Consider the following 11,569-nt stretch of genomic DNA (forward strand, 5'->3'; position numbering starts at 1 on the left):
TGCCCCTCTCCCAGGTCAGTGTTGGACTACAACCTGGGAGACCAGAGTTCGAATGCCCACACAGCCATGAAGCTCACTGGGTGACCTTGGGCCAGTCACTGCCTCTCAGCCTCAGAGGAAGGCAATGGTAAAACCACCTCTGAATGCCATTTACCATGAAAACCCTATTCATAGGGTCGGCATAAGTCGGGATCGACTTGAAGACAGTCCATTTCCCTTTTCAAACATGATTGCACAGAAATAAATCCCATTGAACTCAAAAAGTATACAAATGATCAAACCCACCTTCCTTTCTCCTCCCTCCTATCCCCTCCTTCTTGCCCCTTCCTGCCCCCTTCCTTTGCCCCTCCCTCTTCATCCCCATCCCCTTCCTCCTCCCCATGGTCAGTTTTATCTATCTTAAGCATGATTGCAGGGGAGTAAACCCCACTGAACTCAATAAGTATGCAAATGATCGGTCCATTCTCAGCAAACTTGCACAGGATCCCATTTCTTACTTCCCAGATTAAAAAGCAGAGAAATTCATTAAAAGGCAAAAAACCTTGCGGTTTAAGAACGTACCTATAGCCCACCAATATCTCTATCTCTTTGTATTATTTGGGCTGATTGCAGGTGTTGCCACCACTCACCATATGCTCAGAGGCACAAGTTACCAAATTCTTCCAAGCTACACAGGAAGTGGATTGGACTGTGAAAGACCAACCCAAATTGTGTTTGCATTTTGTCAAATTTGTAGGGCAGTACAATATCTCAAAGAGGAGGACAGGTCTCCTGCTCCCCTGGTGCATTCACTATAGCTGCTCAATTTCCCTGCTATTTAAAGTTTGATAGAGATATCGCTAGGCTATAAGTACATTGTTAAACCACAAGTTTTTTTGCCTATTAGTGAATAATATTTGACTTTAGGGCTCATTCCTAGTTCTGTGCCTCCTGCAGCTATGAGATACCATTTCTAAATCAAATGGAGACATCAAAGAGAGATATTCCCAAGTTGTTTACGACAGTCTCATGCTCTCACACTGCCCTAGTCATAACATACTGATAATACACCTGCTGCCCAGCACGAGTTCTCATGCTGAGTGCTTAACTTGCAGCTCACAGCCTATCACTGTGAGAACTGCGAGAAAGCTGATTTAGCTCCTTATGGGAGGCCTTGTATTTGCTAGCTCTGGATATTAGCCTCATATAACGGCTTCTAATGATGTTCCTGCCTATTTGGTAAGGGACGGGTTTGCCACACCCTATTAGTTGGAAGGCTCGGGAAGGTTCGAGAAAGGTTTGTAATAGGTCAGGTGGTGCACCTTGTCCAATTGGGCAAGGGTTTGAGCAGCTATATATAGACTGCTCCTCCCTAGGCACGCGCCTTTTTGCCTTGCGGCATGATGGGAAAGGCTGAGTGACTGGCATAGACCTTGCTGCCTCGCGATTCTCCTCGTGACTGAGTTGTTGGTGATCATATTGGTGACGAATTTATTGCTTAATTTCTAATTCTACTTAATTAATTAGGCAGTTTTCCCAGTGGCTGGTGGGGGATCACTTCCTTTTCCTTTCAAATAACCCCCTCCCCGTAATATTTGTCCGTTCCCTAGCATAATAATTCCATTGTTCTTACCACATTGCGGTGCGGTGTGAGCCGGGTTAGCTTTTCTTTTGCGCCCTTGGCTTCGTTGGCTTGCCGTGCTTGATTGCGGAGGCTTGAATTTGCTGCCCCGGCGGAGCGGCGTGCGGGCGGCTTTCGGGCATTGCGTGCCGCCAATATGTCGCTGCGTGGTGCCTGCTTCCGGTTCTGTTGCCGAGTCTGTCGCTTCAGAGTCCTTTACCCCGCTTCATCGGGGGTTTAACGTGGTGGTGTGAAGCAAATAGGGCACGTTAAGAGCACCCCCCCAGCTTTTCTTCCGCGGATCAGCTGTGAGGCAGGCGGGAGGTTTTTTCTTTAGTTTGCCTCCAGCCGTTTGTTTCTCTATTTGAATTTCCCGCTCCTGAGTTGTTTCCCTGTTTCTCTGTTGTTTCCTAGTTAACTTTATATTGTTTTATTCCCCCTGTTTTATTTTATATTGTAATTGTTGGATATTAAGTATTGGGCTTTGGGGTAATTATCAATACATATTTAAATTTACTATTATTAATTGCGATCTACAGACAATTAATTATAATTAAATAAGTTGTTTATAAATTAAAGGAATTAATTTAGATAAAATATTTACAGTATTATAAAGTTTTTCAGAATTGATTGGCAATATATTTTGCCCTTTCAAAATAAATAAATAAATAAATAAAATAAAAATTAAAAAATTATTTATTTATTTTTTTCATCGCGATTTAATTCATTGACAATTTTGTCTGTGTGCAATTGTTTTGCTCACATTTTAGTTAGTAAGTAAAATTGGTATTGGTGGAATTTCATTGTGAAGTTGCTTGCACCGTACATTGTTATAATTGTTATTGTTATTGTTGTACCTATCGCAAGCTTCTTAGGAAATCAACATGCCTCCAAAGAAGGTGCAACAAAAGTGAGGGGTGCATGTGGTTAAGCAGGCGGCTAAGCGCCCCCCTTCACGGCAAGAGTGCCTTTCTTCAGATGATGACGACGACATGGGGACAATTCATGCTCTGGTCGCAAGGGTGGAGGCCCTTGAGAGAGAAAGCAGGCGTCCTTCTGAACTAGGGGCTGGGCCTAGTACCGCCCCTTCAGGTAAGAAGTCTGCCCGTTTGGCTGCAAAAGCGACTAAATCTGGCCTTATTTCTGATTCGGTTGCCAGAATTGGTACCCTTGAGGCAGCAGCGCCCAGAGTTGACTGCAACGTCCTTTCGGTGCGTGCTGGCACATCTGGGGTTCCTTCAGCACTCATCTCTTCTTGCATTCCGGTCTGTGCTGGTGCTGGTATTCCTCAGGATCAACTTCAGCAGGTCCAACCAGATATACAAGTTCCTCCTTCTGTTACTCTGGCGGTTGCTACACCGGCTGTGGTTGCTTCGCCAGCTGCTGTTACGGGTGAGTGGGGCATACCTTTGCATTCTACTGGGGCGCAGGTTCAGCAGTTACAACAGTATCCTGCAGCTACTACAGCGCGTGGTAGTGTACAGCAATCTCTAGTTTATATGGGTGGTGTTTTAGTTCCTCAGCAACCTGTGCTTCCTTGGCCAGCTGCCGCGGTAACCCCCTGGCAACTGCCTGTGGCTTCAGTGGGTGCCTCGGCTTTTCCGCTGCCTCTCCCCTCCGGTGTTTATCCTCTGAGTGATACTTCACTGCCTTTGGGCGATCACCTGCTGTACGCAACTAAGGAAAAGATTTGGCGGGGTGAATATATTGATATATTCACACTCCTTTTTCGTGAAGCTGAGACGAAGCACAAGGAAGGCTTAGACGCAACTGAGCGAGAAGTAGCGATAAAAAAGAAGGTGGATCGCATATGGCCTAATTGGCTCAATGCATTTACCATATATATGGGTGTGATGACTCAGGTTTATCCATCCAGGGCCATGTCTCTGATTAAATATCAGGACATCATTCATAGAGCCTTTAGAGAATTCTCTGGGACCACTTGGTGCGGTACGATGCAAATTTTTGGCAAAGGGCGGCTTTGGATCCCACGCTTCGCTGGGACTGGCACCGGGTTCAACCCCCTCAAGTCTGCTGGTCTTTCAACAGTTCTGGACGTTGTTACAGGCGCCAGTGTCGGTTTGGACACGCATGTGGAATCTGCGGTGGCAATCACCCCAGTTCCAATTGTCAGCAAGCCCGTCCAGCTCGACGTGGATCAGGGGAACAACAACAACCTAAACATGGATCAGGCAATAGCGGCAGTACGTCGCAAGGCCAGTAGCCCTATTAGGTTGCTGCCCCTAGCCAGATTATTAAGTAGTTACCCCAACAGAGTTGCAGCTAGATGCCTGTTGTATGGTTTTTCGGGAGGTTTTCGTATTCCTTTCAAAGGACCGAGGGTTCCCACTTCCACTGCCAACCAGCAGTCGGTTTTGGCTTTGGCTTCTGTGGTCCTTAATAAAAGAAAGAAAGAAAGAAAGAAATAGCAGCTGATAGGATTTCTGGCCCCTTTTAATTATCCTCCCTTATCCAATTTGAGGATTTCTCCTATCGGTATTGTTCCCAAGAAACAGCCAGGCGAATATCGCCTTATTCATAATTTGTCTTTCCCTAGAGGTGCCTCTGTCAATGATGGAATCTCATCATTACTTACGTCCGTTCGTTATACTTCCTTTGATGAGGCAGTTAAGGTAGTAAGGAAGGCTGGAAAGAGCGCTTTGTTGGCGAAGTGTGACATTAAGTCTGCATTTCGGTTGCTCCCAGTTCATCCTGCTGATGTGGATTTATTAGGCTTTCAATTTCAAGGCCAATACTATGTAGATAGGGCAATGCCCTTCCTTTTTGAATGATTATAATGGCTTGCGGTTTACATTTGGCCTCTAGCATTCCGAAATCGCACTGTACGTTTCTGGTGCGATAATCAGTCTACAGTGTGTGTGGTCAATACCCAGACTTCCAAATTGCCTCAGGTGATGTGCCTGGTGAGGGCCTTTGTGTTACAATGTTTGCGCTTTAACATATTATTTGTAGTGCGCCATGTTACAGGACTACAGAATTGTGTTGCTGATGTTCTTTCATGCTTACAGATGGCACGCTTTCAGGAACTGGCACCAGGAGCGGCTCAGGATTCGATCCCGGTCCCGTTCTTCCTGTGGAGCCTTGGGAGTTAGATGTTGGGGCCGCCATAGCTGCTGCGCTAGCTCCAAGCACTCAGAGAGCGTATCAGCGGGCTCTTGTGACATTCCAGGCTTTTCGTGCCAATGGTGCTTTACCTGCTGAGTGGCCTATTCCTGTATCGCATTTGCTGCAGTTTATGTTATATTTAAAAGGGTTAAATAATTCTGTTTCCACCATCGCCGGACACCTCTCTGCGCTGGCCATTATTTCCAAGGCAAGAGGAATGCAGGATCATTCTGTAGATTTTAGGGTCAGGAAGGTCCTTCAGGGTTGGTCGTGTTCCGCTCACAGGCCCACTGACCGAAGGAGGCCAATCACGCCCGATGTTCTCCTTCAGATCCTGCCTTTATTTAGGTCTCTGTGCTCATCTCAGTATGAGTCGCACCTGTTCGCCACAGTAACACTGACGATGTTCTATGGTGCTTTTCGCCCTAGTGAAGTGCTGGCTTCCTCAAAGCGCGATGTGTCCTATCGAGCCTTTTGCTTTGGCGATTGCACGCTAGGTGCAGATATAGTTAGGCTTTCCCTTCGAGTCTCTAAGACTGATCAAAAGGGCCGTGGCAGTATTGTTTCATTGAAAGTTTGCCAGGTTCCTGAATTATGCCCTGTGGCTGCAGTGCGATTATTTATGTCTTTGAGGCCAGCGGGCCAGCGTTATCTCTTTGTACATGCGGATGGTTCTGCCCTGACTCAATTTCAATTTTGGGCCGTTGTTCGGTGGGCCTTGTTGGCCAGTGGTCGTGATGCTGGAGTCTATGGGCTGCACTCATTTCGGATTGGGGCGGCTACAGCCGCCGCCCTATATTTAAAAGGGCTAAATAATTCTGTTTCCACCATCGCCGGACACCTCTCTGCGCTGGCCTTTATTTCCAAGGCAAGAGGAACACAGGATCATCCTGTAGATTTTAGGGTCAGGAAGGTCCTTCAGGGTTGGTCGCATTCCGCTCACAGGCCCACTGACTGAAGGAGGCCAATCACGCCCGATGTTCTCCTTCAGATCCTGCCTTTATTTAGGTCTCTGTGCTCATCTCAGTATGAGTCGCACCTGTTCGCCGCAGTAACACTGACGATGTCCTATGGTGCTTTTCGCCCTAGCGAAGTGCTGGCTTCCTCAAAGCGCGATGTGTCCTACCGAGCCTTTTGCTTTGGCGATTGCACGCTAGGTGCAGATATAGTTAGGCTTTCCTTTCGAGTCTCTAAGACTGATCAAAAGGGCCGTGGCAGTATTGTTTCATTGAAAGTTTGCCAGGTTCCTGAATTATGCCCTGTGGCTGCAGTGCGATTATTTATGTCTTTGAGGCCAGCGGGCCAGCGTTATCTCTTTGTACATGCGGATGGTTCTGCCCTGACTCAATTTCAATTTTGGGCCGTTGTTCGGTGGGCCTTGTTGGCCAGTGGTCGTGATGCTGGAGTCTATGGGCTGCACTCATTTCGGATTGGGGCGGCTACGGCCGCCGCCCTATATTTAAAAGGGCTAAATAATTCTGTTTCCACCATCGCCGGACACCTCTCTGCGCTGGCCTTTATTTCCAAGGCAAGAGGAACACAGGATCATCCTGTAGATTTTAGGGTCAGGAAGGTCCTTCAGGGTTGGTCGCATTCCGCTCACAGGCCCACTGACTGAAGGAGGCCAATCACGCCCGATGTTCTCCTTCAGATCCTGCCTTTATTTAGGTCTCTGTGCTCATCTCAGTATGAGTCGCACCTGTTCGCCGCAGTAACACTGACGATGTCCTATGGTGCTTTTCGCCCTAGCGAAGTGCTGGCTTCCTCAAAGCGCGATGTGTCCTACCGAGCCTTTTGCTTTGGCGATTGCACGCTAGGTGCAGATATAGTTAGGCTTTCCTTTCGAGTCTCTAAGACTGATCAAAAGGGCCGTGGCAGTATTGTTTCATTGAAAGTTTGCCAGGTTCCTGAATTATGCCCTGTGGCTGCAGTGCGATTATTTATGTCTTTGAGGCCAGCGGGCCAGCGTTATCTCTTTGTACATGCGGATGGTTCTGCCCTGACTCAATTTCAATTTTGGGCCATTGTTCGGTGGGCCTTGTTGGCCAGTGGTCGTGACACTGGAGTCTATGGGCTGCACTCATTTCGGATTGGGGCGGCTACGGCCGCCGCCCTCATGGGCATGAGCATGGAGGATATCCAGGTGATTGGAAGGTGGCGTTCTTCCGCTTTCAAGTTCTACATCAGATATTGATTGTAATGTTGTTCTTTCTTCTTAGGTATGAGGAGCCTTCCGGTGCCTGCGAGGGTCGTCCTGTGTGGCCACTCGATTTTGTTTTGGGCCCATCGGAGAGCCTTCTCTACTGTTGCCGGGACACAGCTGCAGCTTTCCGTCAGCGCTATGGTTAGCTGGGAGGCTCGGAGAGGCATGCTACTGGATGCGCTCATGCCTGTGGTGGGTCGGCTGATGGCTTTGCCTAGCCGGCCACATGTGTTGGTGGTTCACTTAGGGGAGAATGATTTGGTGCAGCAGCCAGGTATGGATTTGCTGCGTAAGATCACACGTGATTTTAATACACTCATCCAGTTATATCCGGACCTTGTTTTAGTGTGGTCCGTCATGCTGGTGAGACGGGGCTGGAGAGGTGCTGTGCATCCTAACAGGATCGATAGGTTCAGGAAGTGGGTGAATGGGAAGATTAAGAATTTGGTATTGTCATCGGGATCCGTTTTCACGCTCTTCATTTGTTTCGGGATGATGGTGTTCATCTCTCGGATGCTGGGTGTGATTTGTTATTGGAGGATTTTAGGTTGGGTTTGGGGGCTTTGTTTTCTTTGGGTTGAGGGGACCAACCCTCAACTTGACCAAGCTTGAGCTGATCCCCTCTTGTGGCGTTGAATTCGGGCAGGTGAGATAATTGGGGTTAAAATTGAGGTGGATGAGGCATTTTGGTAAAGGGCACCCCCTGGTGAAACATCAAGGCCTAAGGTCTGGTGTGGATTTGGGGGGTGTCCACGTGGGACCAGCTTGCGCATCATGGTGAACGCCTGTACGGTGGGGCCAGGGTGCAGAGGTTGGAACCACATACCTGACTCCAATTGCAAGGAGGGAGAAGTTTTCCCACATCCTTGTCTGGGGAGTTGCAGTTCAATGTGACTGACTTGCCTCCTGGTCTGGAGGGTCTAGACCCTCATAGATAGGTGGAGCCTCACCTGCCCGAAGGATTTGATATTTATTAATTGGCGAATTGGAATTTGATTTGTTTACGTGTTATATTTTAATAAATATAACATTTCAACCATATATGTGTAACGAGTCTTCCTTGGTGTGTTGGCAAAAAGCCTGGACTCAAACTCTGAATGCACCAAACTAGACATGCTATAGGGAACATTGCACATATCACTTAATTCATGTGTATATGACAGCACAAGAGGTGAGCAAGTTTTCCCACAAAGTGCCTTGCAAACAAGTCATAGTGGGCTTCCAAAGGGTCTAAAACTCCATTCCCTGGAGTAGAAGTTAACAGACCCTGTTCATTACATTTTTGAGAAGGGTATTGCAGCAGGGGTGTAGTCATTCAGGGATGGGGGGGTGTCAGACTTTTTGGGAGCAGGGGCCCAGCCAGGTCCCTATGTACGAGTCAAAGCCAATCAGCATGAAAATAAGTGTGTTAGCCACTGAAAAGAGTCTTTGTCCTATCATGCTGATTAAAGCAAATCAGAATGAAAGGAGATGAGCCAGCCACTCAGAAGACTATTCTCAGTAGCTAACACACAGCCTCTTGTTCCATGCTGATTGCCTTGCAAGATGGCAGGGAGAGCAAGGGAGATGAGGGAAAGTGGAAAAGAGAGTGTGGCTGTGAGGGGTGTGTGGCATGACTATCATGAAGGGACCCTGCACTTCTGAATTTGCCACTACACTATGTGTACTGCACAGTGGTTTACTTTTACCAAAAGCTGCAAAAAATGAAACCAAAATGTTACACTAGTCCTACCTAAGGAAATTTTCTACGGATATAAAAGAACTCCACTTAAAAGAGCCATAAGAAGGAAGAAAGAAATTTTGTCTGGATCTAGGCTTTTCAAAATGGCAAAAGATGAACAGACACCTTAATACTACTTTAATATTTTTTCAGTGTTATTACCTCCTGTCATTCAGTGCCAAGAATCTCTGAACTGTCTCTTCAGCAGCAAGTGTGTTATCTCTCTCTCTCTCTCTGCCCATCTTTCAAAAGTAGCCTTGCATTGTTCAGCAATGACTTCATTGACTTTCAAAATTAATGGACGCATCCATGGGCATCATTGCCATATACACTGGTAACAAATTAACCTTCATGTAGAAAAATATTTCCAACACACCCACAAACAAACAAACACTAAATGAAGGACACACAAATACTGTAGACAGATACGTACATGGAAGAATAAAGTTGCCTTGAGTGGAAGATACTTGTGCGCGCACATACACACATTCAGCTGGAATTTAAGTGGATAAGGAAGATATTTGAAGATGATGTACTTGTACTGAGAGTAGTAAGGAAGAAAGATGGCCAACAGAACATGGAAAATACAACTGCAGCTGTTGTAGAGTGACAGTTAATGGGGGGGGGAGAGACTTCATGAGATATTTCCCAGCAGAGAAACAAACATGTCTGGCTTATTTATTTATTTGCTTATTAGGACTGTGTCTAGCTGTGGGCGCTCAGTGAATGCCTTGTGCTTTTGATTGGATTTGCCTAGAAAGGAAAGCACATCTGTAAGAAATCTCTGTAATCCTTCCTCCTGCCTGCTCTTTGCTCAGAGTTGCTGATGGAGCTGATTGGCAGTCCCTGTGGATGAAAGAGTCTAGCCAGGGATTAATGGTGCGAAATTGGTAAGTCTGAAACATTGCACTTCAACTCCCGACTGTCTCCAGACTTCAGGAGATCATGGAACATCTTCATCATGCACTCAAGCAAGAATGCTGTTTGACTGCAGAACTAAGACTGTAACCCTGCACTCTCTGACCTAGGAGTAAGTCCTATTGCTCTCCTATGGGCAAGGGCATCTGTGGAAGGATTTGTAAAATTAGCCACTGCATAAAGGAGTTGATACAATTCCTGCTGGTCCTGGCCTTGAGCTGCTTTTGGGACAGTGGTTGAAAAAAAGCCAACTGGTACTAGCTAGAAGAGTGAGCTTCCAAAAGCAGCATTAGGACCCTCATGTAATAAGCAAGCTTTACTGCTTTTATTTAACCTTCCATCACCTTTTACTAACCACAACAGTAGAACAATGGTTGTAAAAGGGGGACATAATTATCTACTGCTGAGAGGCATCAAGACCTGGCTGCAATCTCTAGCCATTCTGTCAAAAGCAACTCATCAAGGCTTAGCTATGTTGGCACAGAAAACTATCCTGAAGTGAAGGCATCCACTATGCTTGATCCCAGAAAACTGGTGCTCAGAAAAACAAAGGCAACCCCCATTGCTCAGCTTTCTGAAGATCTGGCACAAAGGATGGGGAACAAATGATTATTTCTTATTTGCTCAGTCATCTAGATGCCTGTCAAGGTTTGGTAGCTGAAGGATCCAGGTATTGACCATGAAATGCTATGGCAGAACAACAGACCTATGGTCAGAAAGACAGATCTGTCACAAACCCCAATAGGAAAACAGCTCTGAACTGTCTGTCATAACATAGACATATCAGATGCTTCACTGGCCACAGGTGCCCAAACTCCTTCTACATTTCCTGCAAAAGCTTGTCAGTTGCTCTTCACTGTGAATGTTCCTTATGATTATTGTGTTTGGATCATATACAGTTCATGGAATTCTCTGGTTGCAGACTTATGGAAGGGGGCAATCCTTTGATGTAGGCACAGCTAGGAAATGGGAAGCTATCAGGCTCTGTATCTACATTTTCAATATTGTCCATCTGGTCTCCAGGACTATCCCAATTGATGTGGAAATGGGTGACTCTGGGGTTGAAGGCCAGGATATCCCTTTGCAGCTGGGAGAAGTCTGGCTTGAGGGTGGGTTCTCTCTTAGCTCAGGATCCATATATTCATCATTGAATTCATCATAGTACCCCATGCAGATGAACTCTTGCCCCAGGTAAAGTGATGAGTTTTGGTCCCAGGTTATGATCTGAAGGCACATGAGGCCAGCATCCTGCTGAAGCTAAGCAGGAGCAGGGTCAGGTCTGGTCAGTGCCTAGATGGGAGACCGCCTGGGAACCATATGTAATCCTCCTTGGGTTTCTATGATGAAAAGAAAGGTGGGGTATAAATGTAATAAATAAATACATACATAAATATTACTGTAACTCCCAAAGCATCACGTTCAAGGATTAGATCAGGGTTGGGAGCACTGGCTTTAAACAAAAACATATGCCTCCCAGCTGGAGCAGGTCCCACCAGAACTGTCAAGAACTTGGTCATATTCCTCACTCTTTGCAGAGCCCACACAGATGATTTTCCACTCCAAATCTTGAGGCAACACCTCTCCGCGCTTGAACTACACCTGGAAGTGGAGCGGGTAGCTGAAGGGCCTCAGGTTCTCCAGCAATGAAACTCCCAGGACTTACACCTGCACCATGACAGATTTGTTTTGCCCTCCTCACTCAGTCTAGGAGACCCCTCCCCCGTCCCAGATCCACACTTGTTTATTCTGGCCTGCCTCCAGTCCTGCTTCCTTATTTTCCGTTACCCTATGCCCTGATACTTGACCTGATTATTTCACTCCTTGGTATTGTAGAGATGAATGCTGTGTACAGGTCTTTAAACGTTTTCACATTATATGTCCAACCAATAAAACTTTCGAACAAACTATTTTGTAAATTCTGATTGGTTGAATACTGATTGGGGGGGGAGAGAGAACCTTGTACTCGGTGGGGCTTACTTCTGAGTAGACATGCATAGGATTG

The 11,569-nt window shown here is 46.5% G+C and overlaps 1 pseudogene; it reads right to left on the reverse strand.

The window, feature by feature from the left end:
• Positions 1-10,456: 10,456 nt before the first annotated feature.
• On the reverse strand, positions 10,457-11,241 carry LOC133378189 (histone chaperone asf1b-B-like; annotated as a pseudogene).
• Between the last annotated feature and the right edge of the window lie 328 nt (positions 11,242-11,569).

This window comes from Rhineura floridana, chromosome 2, assembly GCF_030035675.1.
Source record: "Rhineura floridana isolate rRhiFlo1 chromosome 2, rRhiFlo1.hap2, whole genome shotgun sequence".
Taxonomy (NCBI): domain Eukaryota; kingdom Metazoa; phylum Chordata; class Lepidosauria; order Squamata; family Rhineuridae; genus Rhineura; species Rhineura floridana.